A 17956-nucleotide genomic window follows, 5' to 3' on the forward strand; every position below is an offset into this window, starting at 1 on the left:
GGACCTTATCAAATGCCTTCTGAAAATCCAGATGTATGATATCTACTGATCTGATTTCATCGAACACCTCAAAAGTATAACGAAAAAAATCAAGTTAGTTAAACACGAACATTTCCTACGGACACTATATTGAGAATTATTTAATTATTATATTATTTTGTTCGAAGAATTTCACCATAATTGGTGTGACATTTTCTAGTTTCCCATCCGACGGAACTTTTCCACCTGTTAAAGATTTATTGAATACGACAGAGAGCGGTTTACAAATTTGATGTTTGATTTCATTTTCATTTGTGTGAAAAATGTCTCTTTCTATGATGAGCACGCCATTTAAAATCTTTTCGGTCTTTCTAACCTCCAGCGGTTGAGATAAACAATCTTCGTCGGTAAATACGGATGCGAAAAAGTTATTTAGGATTGTAGCCATTTCATTTTCATCGTTCGTGTGGTTACCATTTTCATTAGCAAGAGGTCCGATACAAGTGAGTGACTTTTTTTATTATTTACAGAGCTAAATAAATCTTTAGGATTATATTTACTTGTTTCCGCTATTATATTCTTCAAGATTTTTTTTGCTTCATTTTATTAATTTCTTGGTTTCGCGGTGAATTTTGTCCAGCTCTAGTTTGTCAGCATCACTCTGGGTTGATATGTATCTACTATATACGCGTTTTGTACGAGACAGGCTATTTTGAATTTCGTTATTCCACCTTTTGGGTTTCTTCTTAATAGTTGAGCGTCTGTTACGATAAGGTACGCATATGCTTATGGCATTGTTCAATATTGTGGTGAGGGCCTCCCACGATTTATGAATATCTGTTTCCGTCGAAATTACAGTCCAGTCAGAATTATTTAAATTGATCGGAGTCTTACGAAATTGGCACCTTTTCGTTACTAGCAATTACTTCACTTTCATTCATCTTGATGCTTAATGTGATTATTCGGTGATCGCTAGAACTAAAAGCTGGACCAACATTTACTCCGTTAATTAGATCATCTGTCGTTGAAAAGATAAGGTCAAGTATATTATTTTATCGAGTCGGTTCTTGAACTTGTTGATGTAAATCACTTTCTAATAAATTTGTGTACAGGTCGAGCCCAATATGAGAGTTCAGTGGTTCGCCTCATCTTTTGACTGGCAAGTTAAAGTCTTCACAATTACTGCTTCGCAACTGCTACTTGTTTATAATATTAATTCACTTAACGCGTGGTCGATATCAAGAGTCTGCCCTGGCGGTCCATAAATTAGTTCAACTACTATTTTAGGAGACTTATTTTTTATTTTAATAAAGACCGTATCCATAATGGTTATAATATCTGTTTTCACGGATACTGGATGGAGAGAGCTGTGGATATATATGATAACGCCTCCACCTAGTCTGTTCTCTCTTTCGTGACTAAAAATCGTATAACCCGGTGATCTATACACCGCAATGAAATCTCTATTTGAAGTGTATATCCAAGATTCTGCGACTCCGATGATATGATAATGATTTGTAGCTGCGAGTGCTTCTAAGTCTTCAAATTTGTTAGTAGGCTACGAGCGTTTATGTAGCAAATTTTAACATGATTCGCGTCGGGGGTTGCGCGGGTTGAGTGCTCCCTCATGGTGGAGCTGCTAGTGTTCTCACCTTTGCGTTTTTTGGCTTTCGAAGAGCCAGTTGGTCACAGAGCAGCCTCCCGAAACGGGCTGCTCCAACAAGGTTTAAGTGGATGCCATCGCCAAGGAACAAGTCAGAATCGTAGTAAAAATTGTTCCACTAATTAACGAACTGGACGTTTTCTTGTAAGCAAAGGGACTGAAGTCTGCTGTTCGTGCTGAAGGCCTTACTGTAAAAGCTAGGTTCGGCACCGACCCTCGTGAAGATTCCTGGGATTATGATGCTACTGGCATCCAATTTTCGTTTATACTGCTTGATCATGCGGCGGTATTTTTGAAGTAGTTCCTCAGAACGGGTTGTTCTTACGTCATTTGTGCCCGCGTGAATGACAAAGAGGGTGTTTCGGCGTGACATCATCGCACGCTACGGTGATGTCGTCCAGTCTGGCACCTGGATAACAGTAACGTTTTCTGCGGCCGTTTGATGAACGACCACAGGACTCAACCAGCTGGCCACGCACCATGGAGTCCCCAACTAGGCGAGTCTCAAACTCATCCTCCATGGTGTCTGTCAGCACCTGGAACCTAGTGAAGGTAGTGGGGGTTAGTAAATGTTTCATTGCCTGCTTCGGTTTGGCTCCATTATTTAGAGGTTGGAACCCGTCATCCGGTGAAGCAGGAAGATAAGCGTTATATGGGGAAGGCTGGGAATTGGCCTGTAAGTGAGGCTGGGAGTTAGCCTGTAAGGCAGGCTGGGAGTTAGCCTGTGAGGCACGCTGGGAGTTTGCCTGTGAGGCAGGCTGAGAGTTTGCCTGTGAGTCAGGCTGCGGGTTAGCCTGTGAGGCAGGCTGGGAGTTAGCCTGTGAGGCAGGCTGGGAATTAAACTGTGAGGCATGATGTAACGCGTTTTCCCGTGAAGCAGGAGGGTCGTTTAGAGGGGGCACGGCCTCAGTGGAGAGCCTCACCACCATCGATGGTGGAGTCACTGCCACATTGTTAGCAACAAATTCCTGAAGGGCTTTAAACTTTTTTTCAAGATATGATGTTTGTTTCTCCATTCGGTCACAGCCTGCTTAAGTCTTAATCTTTGAATGGGTGACAATTCCTACTCAGCCGGAAGTACTGAGCCGCAAAACGTCCGGAACAAACGTCACACCTACTGAGTCTCGAAGGCATTGTTAGAAATTTAAGCAGGTTCACAATTTGGGCAAATATCAAAAAGCGCTCTCGAAATAACAAAGTGTGACCATATATTGAATTGGATAAAGAATGTGCATGGAAATTAGATAGTGCTGTGTTAGACGCCTCCAACACTGGGAGTATGCTCCCATAGGGTCTTGAAAACGCCTCAAAGACCAATCGCTTGTTCTGAGACTAGGTAACGAGAGAGACTGTCACATCCCAGCGCTTTTCAGCTATTGTCCTCGTAGTTTTGTCCCATATAACGGGGCCGGCGTAGTCACCCAGAGCAAAGCTGGCAAGGGGGGAAAGGAACCAGCAATTTGTTCTCACTTTCCGAATCGTCTAACACAACTCCGTGAGCCTTGTGAGGCCTGGCCAGTGGCACCTGTCACCAGGTGTTCTCCGCCATCTCTGAGAATATGAGACGCCCTTCCAGAGAGACTAAAAAGCTGAAAAATTCCCAGACGCCTCTCGAGCTGACTCAGGCCAGCTGCGTCTTGGAGGCAAGATCCTGCCCCTCCAGGACCACATTAAGGTCCTAGGAGTGTCTGTGGACCAAAGCCTGCGCTGCGAGCACCATGTCTGATCTGTTGCCCGCCAGGCCTCCCTGCGAGTCTCTGCCCTGCGAAGGGTAGCGGGATCCCTCGACCCACGGGGCATCCTCACTTTCTTCAAGGCACAGGTACGTTCATATCTAGAGTACGGTGCCTTGTGCTGGATGTCGAGTGCCGCCACCAACATGCAGAGGCTTGATGCAGTGCAGCGACGAGCGCTGCACCTGGAGGAGGAGTCTGTCACCGTGACGTCGCTGGAACACCGCCGTGACGTCTCAGCACTGGTGGTGTGCCACAAAGCTTAGGTGCAGGGGGTTCCCCACCTCAGCACCTTGAGGCTCCTTCCACGCGCTGCGCAGAGGTTCACTCGGACGGCACTCTCCAGTGATCAGTTTGTGGAGGTGCCTCGATCCCACTCCAGACAGCACCAGCGCACCTATACAGCCAGGACCACACGCCTGTAGAACATGTTCACGGCAGCCACAGCTCAAGTGGAGAGCATGTACACGCAGCAGGTGAAGCTGGCTGCTCATAGGTGGCGTGAGGGACACCCGAGTCCGCTTGTGTTACTAATCTGAAGTGACAAACTGACACTAGTACCAAGTGCTGTAACGTTTTTCATTTTTAAATTTTTGTATTTTGTATTTGTATAGGTTTATATGTGTGTGCAACAGTTGACAATTAATTTTGTCCCACACACAGGCTCTTCAAATAGGTATATCTAAAAAGTGTAATATAGAGCCTCCTTTTTGTACAGTAATATCATGTTTAAATAAAAAGAGAGAGAGAGAGAGAGAGAGAGAGAGAGAGAGAGAGAGAGAGAGAGAGAGAGAGAGAGAGAGAGAGAGAGAGAGAGAGAGAGAGAGAGAGAGAGAGAGAGAGAGAGAGAGAGAGAGAGAGAGAGAGAGAGAGAGAGAGGTCGCATGATATAATATTAAGACGGGACTAAATGGCTTATAATCTCTCATCCAGTCCTAAATTTGGGACGGTTCTCTCATTTTCCTAATTTTATTTTTCCTCACAAATATTTGATGATGACGGAAGGAGAGAAGGAGAGCTGGAAAGGAGGCGGAGGCGGAGGAGGAGGAGGAGGAGGAGGAGGAGGGGGAGGAGAAAATATGGAAACATGGAAATGCAGGCAACAGAAAGCCTATTTGGTCATTACGAGGTTGTCCGCTCTGGTGATTTAATCTGCTCGACAGCGACTTGGTGCCCGCAAAGCATATGAAATCACCTCGATATTCAGTGTACTCCTGTCGCAATGAAATGACGGTCGATTCAATTTTTGAAGGAGTTGATGGTATTCGCATTTACTACTTCTGAAGGAAGATTATTCCAGTGGCGGATGACTCTGTTTGAGAAGAAACTCCTGCCAATATCTATGATACATCGATTCGATTGAATGATTAAGCCGTTATTTCTAGTTCTTGAGTTTGGTTGCAATTCAAAGAACTTTGAGTGATCGACGTTGTTGAACGTTTCAGGTTGTTGCGGTACTGAGTACGGGCTTCGGCCGTGTCATTCTCCTTCATTAGGTTATAATTCCTTTTGTTCAAATTTACTACCCCTTTTATTTCTCTGGTCGTCCACGGTGGAGGAGGAGGAGAGGGGGGAGGGGAAGTGGATGTTACAGGAGAGAAATGAGATAGATAAATATATATATATATATATATATATATATAGAGAGAGAGAGAGAGAGAGAGAGAGAGAGAGAGAGAGAGAGAGAGAGAGAGAGAGAGAGAGAGAGAGAGAGAGAGAGAGAGAGAGAGAGAGAGAGAGAGAGAGAGAGAGAGAGAGAGAGAGAGAGAGAGAGAGAGAGAATGGCAGGAATCGACATAAGGATAGAAAATAAGGCAAAACAAACTTTCTTCCTTTCATTTTCATCTCCCTCCCAACTTCCCTTCCTCTTCCCTCCTTCCCCTTATCTCTCCCTCTCGTCCTCCCTCCATAACAAACTATGAAGGTGGTATATCTCCATTATTCTCCCCAATATCTCTCTAACACACTGATTTAAAGGGAGCAAAGGAGGCACCAATGAGGGACGGAGGAAAGAAGAGGTGGGAGGCAGGGAGGGAGGGATGGGGTCGAGAGAGGGGAGAGGAGAGAGGGAGGGAGCGAGGGAGAGAAAAATGAGATAAGTGATAGGAGGAGGAGATGGAAGATGTAATTTTCTTGTTTTGCGTTTTTCATTCTTTTTCTCACTTAAACGATACAAGATAATATACCGAGGCTGTCTCTTTCCTCCGTCTGTCTGTCTGTCTGTCTGGCTGTGTTTGTCTGTCTGAATGTTTTTCTGCGTGTCTGTCTGTCTGTCTTTCTGTGTGTCTGTGGCTGCTTGTATATTTGTTTGTCGGTTTGTTTTGTCTGTATGATGTGTATGTTGGTTTATGTGACACACACACACACACACACACACACACACACACGTTGCATCACCCTTTATAAACTGTACAAAGCCCCTCACACATCCCCCCATCTACATCTCTGCGGCCCGGAGCATCACGGCAGCTTGCTCAAACCTCTCCGGTGCCATGTGACCAACAAACTAACATGAGGATTACCGCCTCCCCGACCACCGAGAAACGCTGTCCTGCCCAGAGAAGACGGCCATCCGACTTTGGTTCCAATTTTGAAGCAATTCACGCATTACGTCACACGGTTCCGCTCCAAGGCGTCTGACTCCCGGCTCCTTGTTTTCGCTGCCTTTAACTTGCGTTATGTTTGTCACACATGAGTTATCCCATTAATTTTAGTTTTCTTTGTGACAAGCAAGGAGCATAAAGTTAAATCGCTAGAATCATAGAGAGGAACCGTGTGACGTCACCATCTTGCGCGTGGGATGACTGTATAGCCATAGCCCGTGGTCCTTCCTTGGCCTCGCCGATATGCAGCACTCTCCCCTGAACGCCCGTCTACCCCACCCTACCACAGATAACATTTTTACACCCTCCACCCCCTTCCCTCATATTTTACTGTTTTATTTGCTTGTAATTTGTAAATTTTGAGCTTAACGGCTGCTAAGGGTAAGTAAACCTACTGTATTAACTCTCTCTATTACTCTTTATTTATTTATCTGTCTGTCTGTCTGTCTGTCTGTCTGTCTGTCTGTGTCTGTCTCCCCCCCTCCTCTCTCTCTCTCTCTCTCTCTCTCTCTCTCTCCCGTGACAATATTCAAGGCAAAATGTCTCCATCTGCATAATTCCCTCCGTCCTCCACCACATATTTCCTCCTTCATCCTCTCCTAAGACCCGTGCTTTTCTCTCCCTCCTTCCACCCTTCCCTCCTTCACTCCTCCTTACTTTCCCTTTTTTTTTTCCTCCTACCGCTTTCTCACACTACCGTTACTCCTATGTTATTCTTTCTCTTCTGCTTCTCCTTTTCTTCCTTCCCTTCCTCTTCGTTTCCAGCCTGTGTTTTTTTTTCTTCCTTTCCTCTCCCTTCTCTTCTATATTCAATCCCTGAAGGCGTTTCCCTTTCTATTTTCGTCTTTTACCAATTAACTCTCTCTCTCTCTCTCTCTCTCTCTCTCTCTCTCTCTCTCTCTCTCTCTCTCTCTCTCTCTCTCTCTCTCTCTCTCTCTCTCTCTCTCTCTCTCTCTCTCTCTCTCTCTCTCTCTTCGATTACGAAATGTGCGGCGTTAAGCTCAAAAGCGTTCAGTGCGTTAAGGACTTGGGGGTCAAAATCGCGTCAAACCTCAAATTCTCACAGCAATGCATCGATGCAGCAAATAAAGCGAACAGTATGTTGGACTTCATTAATATATTTTTTTTTTATTCAAGAATAAAGATGTAATACTTCCGCTCTACAACAGTTTAGTCAGACCCCACTTGGAATATGAGGTACAGTTTTGGTCTCCCAAAACTGCATCAGCGTCGGCAACAAAAATGATCCCTCCCTTGCGCAACAAATCCTACGAAGAAAGGCTATCCACCTTAACATGTTCTCTATTGAGAAACGTCGCCTCTGAGGAAAACTGATCGAATGTTTTAAAATACTTAATGGTTTCACGAGTGTAGACAGATCATCATTGTTTATGATCGATGACACTTTGCGAACGAGGAACAATGGCATAAAACTCAAATGTAGACAAGAAAATTCAAACTGCACCAAATTTTTCTTCACCAACGTTGTAGTGCGAGAATGGTACAAGCTCCCACCTTCAGTGGTCCAGTGCAACACGACTGACTCTTTTAAAAACAAGCTCGACCGTCACTTCCTTGAACTTAATATTAATAATGCAACGTTTTGGAGCCTTCTGATTAATGTAGAATCACTTAGGTTTAAGGACAGACCACCTAGTCTGGATCATGGTGTCTGTGTGGTCTGATTTTCTATGTAAATCTGTGTAAATCTCTCTCTCTCTCTCTCTCTCTCTCTCTCTCTCTCTCTCTCTCTCTCTCTCTCTCTCTCTCTCTCTCTCTCTCTCTCTCTTATGGAGGTGGAGACAAATTCCTCCCTCCATCCTTCCTCTCTTCTTTGCCCTCACTCCCTTCCCTCTCCCCCCCACGGGACCATGGACATAGGTTAGTCAAGGTATTATTATTGGAGGGATGAAGGGAGGCCAAGATGGATGAAGGGAGGGAAGGAGAGAAGGGAGGGGGAAGGGAGAGGGAGTGTAGGGAAGAAGGGATAACTGAATGGAGAGAAGGAGGGAGAACGGTAGTAAAGGAGTAGGAGGAAGCAGAGAGGGAAGGAGGAAAGAAAAGAAAGAAGGCAGAGAGAGGAGGAAGAGTGGGAAGGAGGGAGAGGGGTTTGGAGAGAAGAAGGGGGGAAGGAGTAAATGAGTAAGGACAACAGGAAGGATGGGAAGGAGGAAGAGAGGATGGAAGGAAGCAAAGGGAAAGCAGGAAGAGATAAACAGGGAAGCAGGGAGAAGATATGAAGGGTGCAAAAGGGAGGGAGGAGCAATGTGAGACGAAGAGGAAAAAGAAAATTAGTGAGTAGAGAGAGAGAGAGAGAGAGAGAGAGAGAGAGAGAGAGAGAGAGAGAGAGAGAGAGAGAGAGAGAGAGAGAGAGAGAGAGAGAGAGAGAGAGAGAGAGAGAGAGAGAGAGAGAGAGAGAGAGAGAGAGAGAGAGAGAGAGAGAGAGAGAGAGAGAGAGAGAGAGAGAGAGAGAGAGAGAGAGAGAGAGAGAGAGAGAGAGAGAGAGAGAGAGAGAGAGAGAGAGAGAGAGAGAGAGAGAGAGATGGCAAAGAAAGGATGAAGGGAAAGAAGAGAAGAGAGGCATGCAAGAGAGGAAAGAATGAGACTAAATGAAGAAGAGTGGATGGAAGAAAGCTGGTAAGGAAATAAGGCAGCAATAGGGGGTGGGGGAGGGTACGGGAGGTAGAAAGGGAGGAGGGATCAGAGGACGAGGAACATAAATGAAGAAAAAAAGAGAGGGCATGACAGACGAGGTGACTGATCAGAATGGAGAAAAACAGAAAATTAAAAAGATGAAGAGGAGTATGAAAAGCAAGGGGAGGAGAAAAGAAAGTGAAAGGAGAGTGGAAAGAACATACACACACACAAAAAAGGAGAGAAAGAAAAGAAAGAAGAACTAGAGGAAAGTGAGGAGAGAGGGACACATTTTAAGAGCTGAGAAAGGAAGATGAAAATACGAATGGAAAGACGGACGTGGTAATTAAGAAAGAAACGTGATGAAGGAGAGAAAAAGAGGAGAGATTGAGGAAAATATTGATGGTGGAAAGGGAAGGAGCCTGATGCAAAAGGAGAGAGTAAAAGGGGGTTTATAGGAGGGTGAAGGAAGGAGCAGAAGGGAGGAGGAGAAGGAAGTGATCGAGAGAGAGAGGAACAAGATGGAGTGGAGGGAGCTGGAAGGAGGGAGCGGGAGAAGTAGGAGGGAAGAAAAGAGCAGGAAGGACGGAAAGAAGGGAGGGAGGAAGGAAGGAAGGAAGGAAGGAAGGAAGGAATACAAAGAAATACAATGAAAAAGTAAACAGCAACAGACCTCTTGGTCCTAACTAGGCTGTTTGTTGATGCTACCATCTACTCTAATCTACGAGTCAGAGATGCAGGACAGCAAAGGCGAAGGCTCCTCCCCTCCCACCAGTCCCTCCAGTCGAGGCTGGCACGAAAAGGAAAAATACCATGTAGTATAGAAAAACTACAATGGAATATTACATGGACATTCACGACAACTAAGCCAACACTACTTTCTGTTAGACCTGAGCAAAATAGCGGATGTTCGGATTACCTTCTAAATATTTGTCTAGTCGGTTTTTGAACGTGCAAATAGTTTCGCTTTCGACGACGTTTCGAGACAGACCATTCCATACATTGATGACACGGTTAAAGAAGAAGTGCTTTGATTCATTTGTGTTGAAACGCTTCCTTGTTATTTTGTATCCATTGTTTCTTGTTACACTTGATTGAGAGACTGTAAAATAATCATGAACATTAACGTTATCGAATCCCTTGAAAATTTTAAACACTTCTATAAGGTCACCTCTTAGGCTGCGCTGTGATAAGCTGAATAAGTTCAGTTCTTTAAGTCTGTCTTCGTACGGTTTATTTCGAAGTCTATGGAAGGAAGGGAATAAAACAGAAAGGAGAGAGTTGAAGGGGAGAAGACCGTACAGGAAGGAAGAAAGGCAGAAAGGGGTCAGAACAGGATGGGATGGGAGATAACAGAAAGGAATAAAGAAAGACGGAAAGGAGAAAGAGCTGAAAGGAAGGGAAGTGTGCAGGAAGGAAGGAAGAAACAAAGGGGGAAAGGGGAGAGAGCTGAGAGGGAAGGGAAGGAAACAGGGAGGAGGAAAAGAAAAGCAGAGGAAGGGAACGTCTGGGGTGATGTAGATTTCCATTTGGGTTTGGTAACATCGCTTGGCCGCAGATAAGGGCCGACTCCTCCGTCTTAACAATGCCACTCTGGGAACGGAACGAGAAAAAAAACTGAATTTGTCGTGGCCGGGATGCATTAGTCGGGCGGTCGGTCGGCTGTCGGGCCAGTTTCGTGTCCTTGGGCTTCACAGATGTCGGGCAAGAAGGAGGAGGAGGAGAGGAGGAGGAGGAACACAAAAGAACACAAAGCAAGAACAAACAACAGCAGACCTGCTGGTCCTTACGAGGCTGTTTGTGACAAGCTACACTAACTATCTAATCAAAGGTGGAAGATGAAGGATAGCAAGGGCGTAGACTCCCCATCGCTCCAGTCAAAGCTGGCAGGTAAGGAAAAAGAACCATGCAGCATGGAAAAACTGCATGGAAATTATGTAGGAAAGAGGAAAGAACTACCATTACTGCTACCACTAACCGGCGATAAAACGGACAAGGATACCAGTATTCGAAAGAACTTAACGTCATTACGATAATGAGTAATATCTTAGTTGCTGATTGGATTCAAAATACTTGTCTAATCTATTCTTGAAGGACGTAACTGTTGTACTATCAACGACATCATTAACAACTCGATTGAAGAAGAAGTGTTTGGCTGCGTGCGAGGAGAATCTTTTACCACTTATCTTGAAATTGTGATTTCTTCTTCTTCTATATGATCAATTGTAAAGTAATCTTCCGCATTAATATCACTGAATCATTTAAACACTGTAAACACTTCTATTAGATCGCCTCGCATTTTTCGTTTTGAAAGGCTGAATATATTTACATCTTTAAGCCTTTGTTCATACGATAAATTTCTCAACCTAGGAATCATTTTTGTTACTCTTCGTTGAACCCGTTCTAACTTTTCTACGTCTTTTCTGTAATAGGGAGACCAAAACTGTACACAGTACTCTAGATGGGGTCTAACCAACGAATTATACAGTTTTAATATTACTTTTTTCCGATTTATTATTAAAGACTCGTCCGATGAAGCCGACCAATTTGTTTTCAGTTTTAACTGCCTCTGAATAATGCTGACTGGACTTTAAATCGCTTGATATAGTGATTCCAAGATCCTTTTCTTTACTTACTGCAGAGAGTTGTTGGCCATTCATTACGTACGGAACGCGATTGTTATTGATTCCGATGTGTAACACTTTACATTTGTCAACGTTAAATTTAATTTGCCATTGACTGGTCTAACGTGCAAGTCGATCTAGATCTGATTGTAAAGCTTCTTCGTCGAGTGTCGTAGTTACCTTACCTGCAATTTTTGTGTCATCAGCAAATTTTGATACTTTGCAAGCGAGCCTATCATCGATATCATTAATATAAATTAAGAAGAGCATGGGGCCAAGTACGTCGTTTCTGACATCGAGCCAGTTTGATGTAACACCGTTTAAAACTACTCTCTGTTTCCGCTCAGAGAGCCAGTCCACGAGCCAATTGTGAATGTTGCCTGAGATACCGTGCGTCAATAGTTTCCTGAGCAATCGTTGGTGGGGGACCTTATCAAATGCCTTTTGAAAATCCAGATATATGATATCTACTGATCTGCTCTCATCGAACACCTCAAAAATATAATGAAAAAAATCAAGTAAGTTAGCTAAACACGAACGTTTATTACGGAAGCCATGTTGCGAATTATTAATTATATAATTTTCTTCGAAGAATTTCACCATATTGTCGCGAATGATAGTCTCCATTAACTTACAAACAATCGATGTCAGGCTGATTGGTCGATAGTTTCCTGGATGAGACTTGTCCCCGTTTTTTTAAAATTGGTGTGACATTTGCTAGTTTTCAATCCGACGGAACTTTTCCAGCTGTTAAAGATTTATTGAATATGATGGAGAGCGGTTTACAAATTTGATGTTTGATTTTTTTTAAGATCCTAGGGGTAATTTTGTCTGGACCAGGAGCTTTGATTACTTTAATCTTTTCAATTGTGCGTAAAATGTCACTTTCTACGATAAGCACACCACTTAACATCTGTTCGGTCCTTCTAACATCCGACGGTTGAGGTGATAAACAATCTTCGTCGGTACGGATGCGAAAAAGTTTTTTTAGGATTGTAGTCATTTCATTTTCATCGTTCGTATGGTTACCATTATCATTAGTAAGCGGTCCGATACCACAAGTGAGTGACTTTTTATTATTTACATAGCAAAAAAAAAAATAGGATTAGATTTACTCGTTTCCGCTATATATTCTTCCAGATTTTTATTGCTTCGTTTTATTAATTTCTTGGATTCGCGGCGAATTCTGTCCAACTTTAGTTTGTCAGCCTCACTCTGAGTTGATATGTATCTACCGTATACGCGTTTTTAAGAGAGAGGCTACTTTGGATTTCGTTATTCCACCATTTGGGTTTCTTCTTAAAAGTTGAACGTCTGTTACGATAGGGTACGCATATGCTTATGGCATTGTTCAATATTGTGGTGAAGGCCCCCCAAGATTTATCAATATGTGTTTCCACCGAGATTACAGTCCAGTCATAATTATTTAGAATTGATTGGAGTCTTACGAAATTCGCTCTTGATAATCAGGCACCTTTTCTTCACTAGGAGTTACTTTACTTTCTTTCATCTTGATACTGAAAGTGATTGTTCGGTGATCACTAGAACTAAAAATCGGAGGAGGAGGAGGAGGTGAGGGAAGGGGGATGAATGGGGGAGGTGAGAGGAATGTAAGATCAGGATGGGGAGGGATGGAGGATGGTACTTCGAGGAAGGGTTGGGAAAGGAGGAAAAGGGGAGGAGAGGAGTGTAAGATCGGGATAGAGGAGAGATGGAATAAGTTGAGTAAGAGGAAGAGGGCGAAGGAGGGAAATTAAGATGGGGATTGGGGGAGAGGGAAAGGATGGGAATAAGAAGAAGAGGCAGTGAGGGATGGATAACATGGGGCGGGGAGGTGAAGTGAGGGATGGGATCTTGATATGTTTCCACCATCCAGTCTCTTCGGTAATCAGACAACCAATCCGTCAGCCGCGTAGTCATGCCGTCCTTCATTCAGTCAATTAAATATTCATTGAATCACATAATCCTGCACTTATTAATCTTCTGACTGACTAACTGACAAACTAATTGCCTCATTTACTCACTTATTCATTCGGTCTGTCAGTGACTCATTCACTCACTCATTTTCAGGTCACTTATTCCTTCACTCATTCATTATCTAACTGACTGACTCACTGATTTACACACTTATTAACTCACACTCATTAGTTTATATTCACTCACTAATGAATCACTTCCTGGTCATTTAATCCTTCACTTATTAATTTGAATGTTTGTCTGTCTGGCTGACTGATCGATTGACTCCCTAACATTCATTCACTCACTCATTCACTCACACACTCACTTACTCACTCACTCCCTCACTCATTCAGTCAATCAATCAGTCAATTACTCAATCAGTGCCTTGCCGGTAATCAATCTCCCATTCCTTCATTATCTGACTAGCTGAATTAATGACTGACTTGCTCACCAACTTATTCCCTAACTTTTCACTGGATCCTCTACTCATTCATAACCTGTCTGACTGCCTGACGGACCCACTCACTCACTCAACCACGAACTCAATTACTCATGAACACATTCAATGACTTTCTAGCAATATATAACTTACAGTGTCAAAGTGGCCTCCGACCTTAATGGTTTTTGTGGCATTTCTCTGTGGGTTTGTTCACTTTTGGTGTTTCTCCTATTTTCTGTTGTGGAAGAAAATCTGTTACGCAGGAATTATATTTGTTAACTTTGCCACGCTGACTAATTATTGAAGTGCCAACTCATCCCACACGCAGGTTCACCTCACCATAAGCCCTGCAGCGGTTATACCACATCTAAAATACCTCCTTCCTCCACCTCTCCCCTCGTCTTCCTCCTCCTCTTCCTCCTCCACCGCCCTTCCTCCTTCTCTCACACCACCTTCCTCCTTTTCCCACACCGCCTTCCTCCTCTTTTCTCACTGCCTTCCTCCTCTTCCCCCATCGCCTTCCTCTTCCCCCATCGTTATCCTCCTCTTTCCATACCACCTTCCTCTTCTTTCCACATCTTCCTCCTCCTCCTTCTCCTCCCATATCACCTTCCTCCTTTCAACCTCCTTCCTCCTCTTCCAACATCGCCTATCTCCTCCTCCTCCTCCTTCCACACCGCCTTCATCCACCACTCACCGCCGCCGTGTGTATGTTCGAGAAATACGAATACGTGTGAGAATATATGCGAACACAATCGATCGGTCAGGCAATTCTGCAATAAATATGGAAATGCTTCTTGTAAATTTAGTCATCGTTGTGTCGTCGGCAGCGTCTAGCGAAGGGAAGCTGTGAGACGAGCAAGTAACTCTATATGAGGTAGTTTATCTTTGCCGGCATGAAGGAGTTAGATAAATAAAAAAAAGACTATGCAGTGGATAATCTATATACATGGGTTTTTAGATGGACTTTATGGTACTGTATGGTCGTTATCGCGAGATAGAGATATGAAGCAAATGGCTGGTACATGGGTTGGTAGAATGACTTAATGGCGAGGAGCCTTAGTTCCCAAGGGTGAGAGAAAAGTAGTTAAAAAAAGGAGTGCGGACTGATTGATTCACACATATGAGTTAGAAGATGTATGGAGTATACTTCCTAGTTTTCATAATTCTTGATCTTTCTACACGTCATGGTCTTCCCGTGCCGTCATCTTTCTATTTTGTTGACTTCCACTACAGCTTATTCTCTCGTTTCTCCTTTATTTATGTTTTGCTACAGTCAGTTTAGTTTAGCCTAGTTTAATTCAATATGGCCTGATCACGAGTTGGCTTCGCAATCGCCAGCAAGCACCCTCCTGACATGAGCAAGTTCATGCTTATTATAGTCGATCTATGGGCACTGCCAGGACTTCACACACTACACAACCCATCCCCCTTACTCAAGGGGGGGATTGTAACCACTCCTTGTCAGCGGAAAGATTCAGGCCTGAGCGGGGCTCGAACCACCGCCTGTCAGGCCGTGAAGCCTGGCAGTGCAGCGCTCTAACCAATTGAGCTACGGAGCGATGTGTGTGTGTGTGTGTGTGTGTGTGTGTGTGTGTTTTACGTCGCTGCCTATTGCGCCGGTAGGCTTCTTCCCTGTGGTGCCTGATGGTCGGCCCAAGGCTTCTTCCCGGTGGGGCCTGATGGTCGGCCCAGCCCGTTCTGGCGCAGGCGAATGTTTATTGGCGCCATCTTGCATTGGCTCATGCTGCCCTCCCGGAGCTCATCTTTAATCCTAGAATCTAGAGTCCGGGTTGATAGGTGGTTTTCTGGACAGCATGTGGGTAGTTTTAAGCCACTCGGCGGCGGCTGAAAAATCCCAGCTTGGTGGCACCGGGCGGGGATTGAACTCGCGTCCTTCTGAACGTGGCGCCGTCACTCTGTCGACTCAGCCACCGCCTCCCCGCCTCCGTGTGTGTGTGTGTGTGTGTGTGTGTGTGTGCAATTTACCACAGCCAGATCACGATCTAGACTCGTCATCGCCATCTCAATTAGAGCAAGCTTATTATGGTCGATCTCTGGGTACTGAAAGCACCTTCACACGCCACACATCCCATCCCCCTTGCTCAAGGTGGGACAGTAACTCCTTGTCAGCGGAAAAATCCCACTTAAGCAGGGCTCGAACTTCAGCCTGACAGGGCAGAGTTTTATCCACGGAATTATCAGAGCGGTGTGTGTGTGTGTGTGTGTGTGTGTGTGTGTGTGTGTGTGTGTGTGTGTGTGTGTGTGTGTGTGTTTGGGGTGAGGGGATTGCTGAATGGTTAGCATGATGGCGCCGCTTCCAGGAGGATACGGATCCGAGTCCTGCCCGCCGCCACTACTGGGGTTTTTCAGTCACCGCCGAGATTACCCACATGTCCTGAAAACCACCTATCAACTTGGACTCAAGGTTCTCTCTCTAAAGAGAGGCTCAAAGATGAGCTCAGGGGTGCACCATGAGCCAAACAAGATAGCACCATTATAAACACCTGCCTGCGCCATAACGGGTTGAGCCGACCATCAGGCCCCACCAAGAAAGCCTACCGGCGCAAAAGGCCGAATGTGAAGAAAAAAAATCGTCTTCTCTGTTGCCTTTCCCTCCTCATCATCTCTTTCGACAATTTCCTCCTCTTCAGGGATATAGGATTTTACTAACCCTTTTCATATGTTTCAGGCACAATGCAGCACGGCTAATAATTTCCAACACAGCTTAGGTCACCGGTAGCGTAAGTTAAGGGTAGTAGTTTCCTCTTATTTATCTCTTTACTGTGAAATGTCCATGTCCCTTTCTTCCTTAAAGGCACATGGTGTTCACTTCTAACTATTTCCTGCTGTCACGTTGCCGAAGAGAGAGGTGGGTGGGGAGGAGCCTTCATCTATTCTATCCTGTCCTACCACACGTAGATTACTAGTAACAGCTGAAGCTGCTTATAATTCTCATATACAGGAGGTTCTTGCAGGAACTACTCAGCCACATATATGATGGGTTTCTCTAACAATCCTCCTTGTTTGGTGTCGATTCTACCATGCACCCATTACGCAAGTCTGATGGTCCAATGTCCTTTGATCCTTTAAGAAAGGCTAATTTACTTTCTGATATTTTTATTAACAAACAGTGTGATGATGAATTATCCCTGCATTTGTTTTTCCCTTTCCAAAACTTAGCTCAGTTGCATTTAGATCCAGTGAATTGAAAAAGTACAGTACCTTCTAGATCTTGATATATATGATAGGACGGATCCAGATATTTTTTTCCTCTATTCTTTAAGAAGATTGCTACGTTCTAAATACCAAAACTTGCTGTAGTACTTAGGTTACTGCTGAAATCTGGAAGTTCTCCTTCTTGTTGGCGCAAGGCCAACATCATCCTCATCCCGAAGGGAGCCTCAGCTTCAACTTTTCCTACTGAGTACCGCCCAATTTCTATCACTCCTATCCTCTCTAAGATCTTTGAGAGGCTTTTGGCTAAACGGCTTTCCATATACTGTGATAAATTCAATCAGTTACCTGATTCTCAGTTCGGATTCCGTAAGGGTTTGGGAACATGAGACGCTCTCTTGACTCTGTCCCATGACCTGCAGTCTTCTTTGGATCGTGGGCATGAGTCTCGAGTTGTTGCTATTGAGTTTAGTTCTGCTTTTGATGTGAATCATAGGGCTCTAATTTATAAACTACAACTCCTTGGTATTGATGGAAGTCTTCTCAGTATTTTTAAAGAATTTTTAACTGATCGATTACAGTGAATGGTTGTTGATGGTGCTTGCTTTGCTTCTTTGCCTGTTGATTCTGGAGTTCCTCAGGGCAGTGTCCTTGGACCTTTACTTTTTAACATTTTTATTTCTGATTTGGGCAATAACTCGAAAATAAGCTTGTTTCATATGCTGATGATACAACTCTATACTCCTCTGTTCACTCTCCTAGCAACAGAGGTGAAGTTGCTGCATCTCTGAATAGGGACTTGGCAATGATCACCGCTTGGTGTTAACTTTGGGGCAGGAAGATTAATGCTAATAAAACGTATTCCATTACCGTCAGTAGATCCCGTACCTTGAATCCATCTCATCCTTGTTTGCATATTTTTGGTGAACAGATTAAGGATGTTTCTAGTATTTGTTTGTTGGGAGTTACTCTTGATTCTAAACTGACATTTGAGAAGCACATCCGTTCCATGTCTTCCACTATTGCACAGAAGACAGGCTTACTTCGTAAGTGCTTCAAAATATTTGCTTGTGACTCAACTGTAATCAATTTTTTTGTATGCATTCATTTTGCCCCTCTTTGAATATTGCGCTCTTGTTTGGATG

This window comes from Eriocheir sinensis, chromosome 37 (genome assembly GCF_024679095.1).
Source record: "Eriocheir sinensis breed Jianghai 21 chromosome 37, ASM2467909v1, whole genome shotgun sequence".
NCBI classification, from domain to species: Eukaryota; Metazoa; Arthropoda; class Malacostraca; order Decapoda; family Varunidae; genus Eriocheir; species Eriocheir sinensis.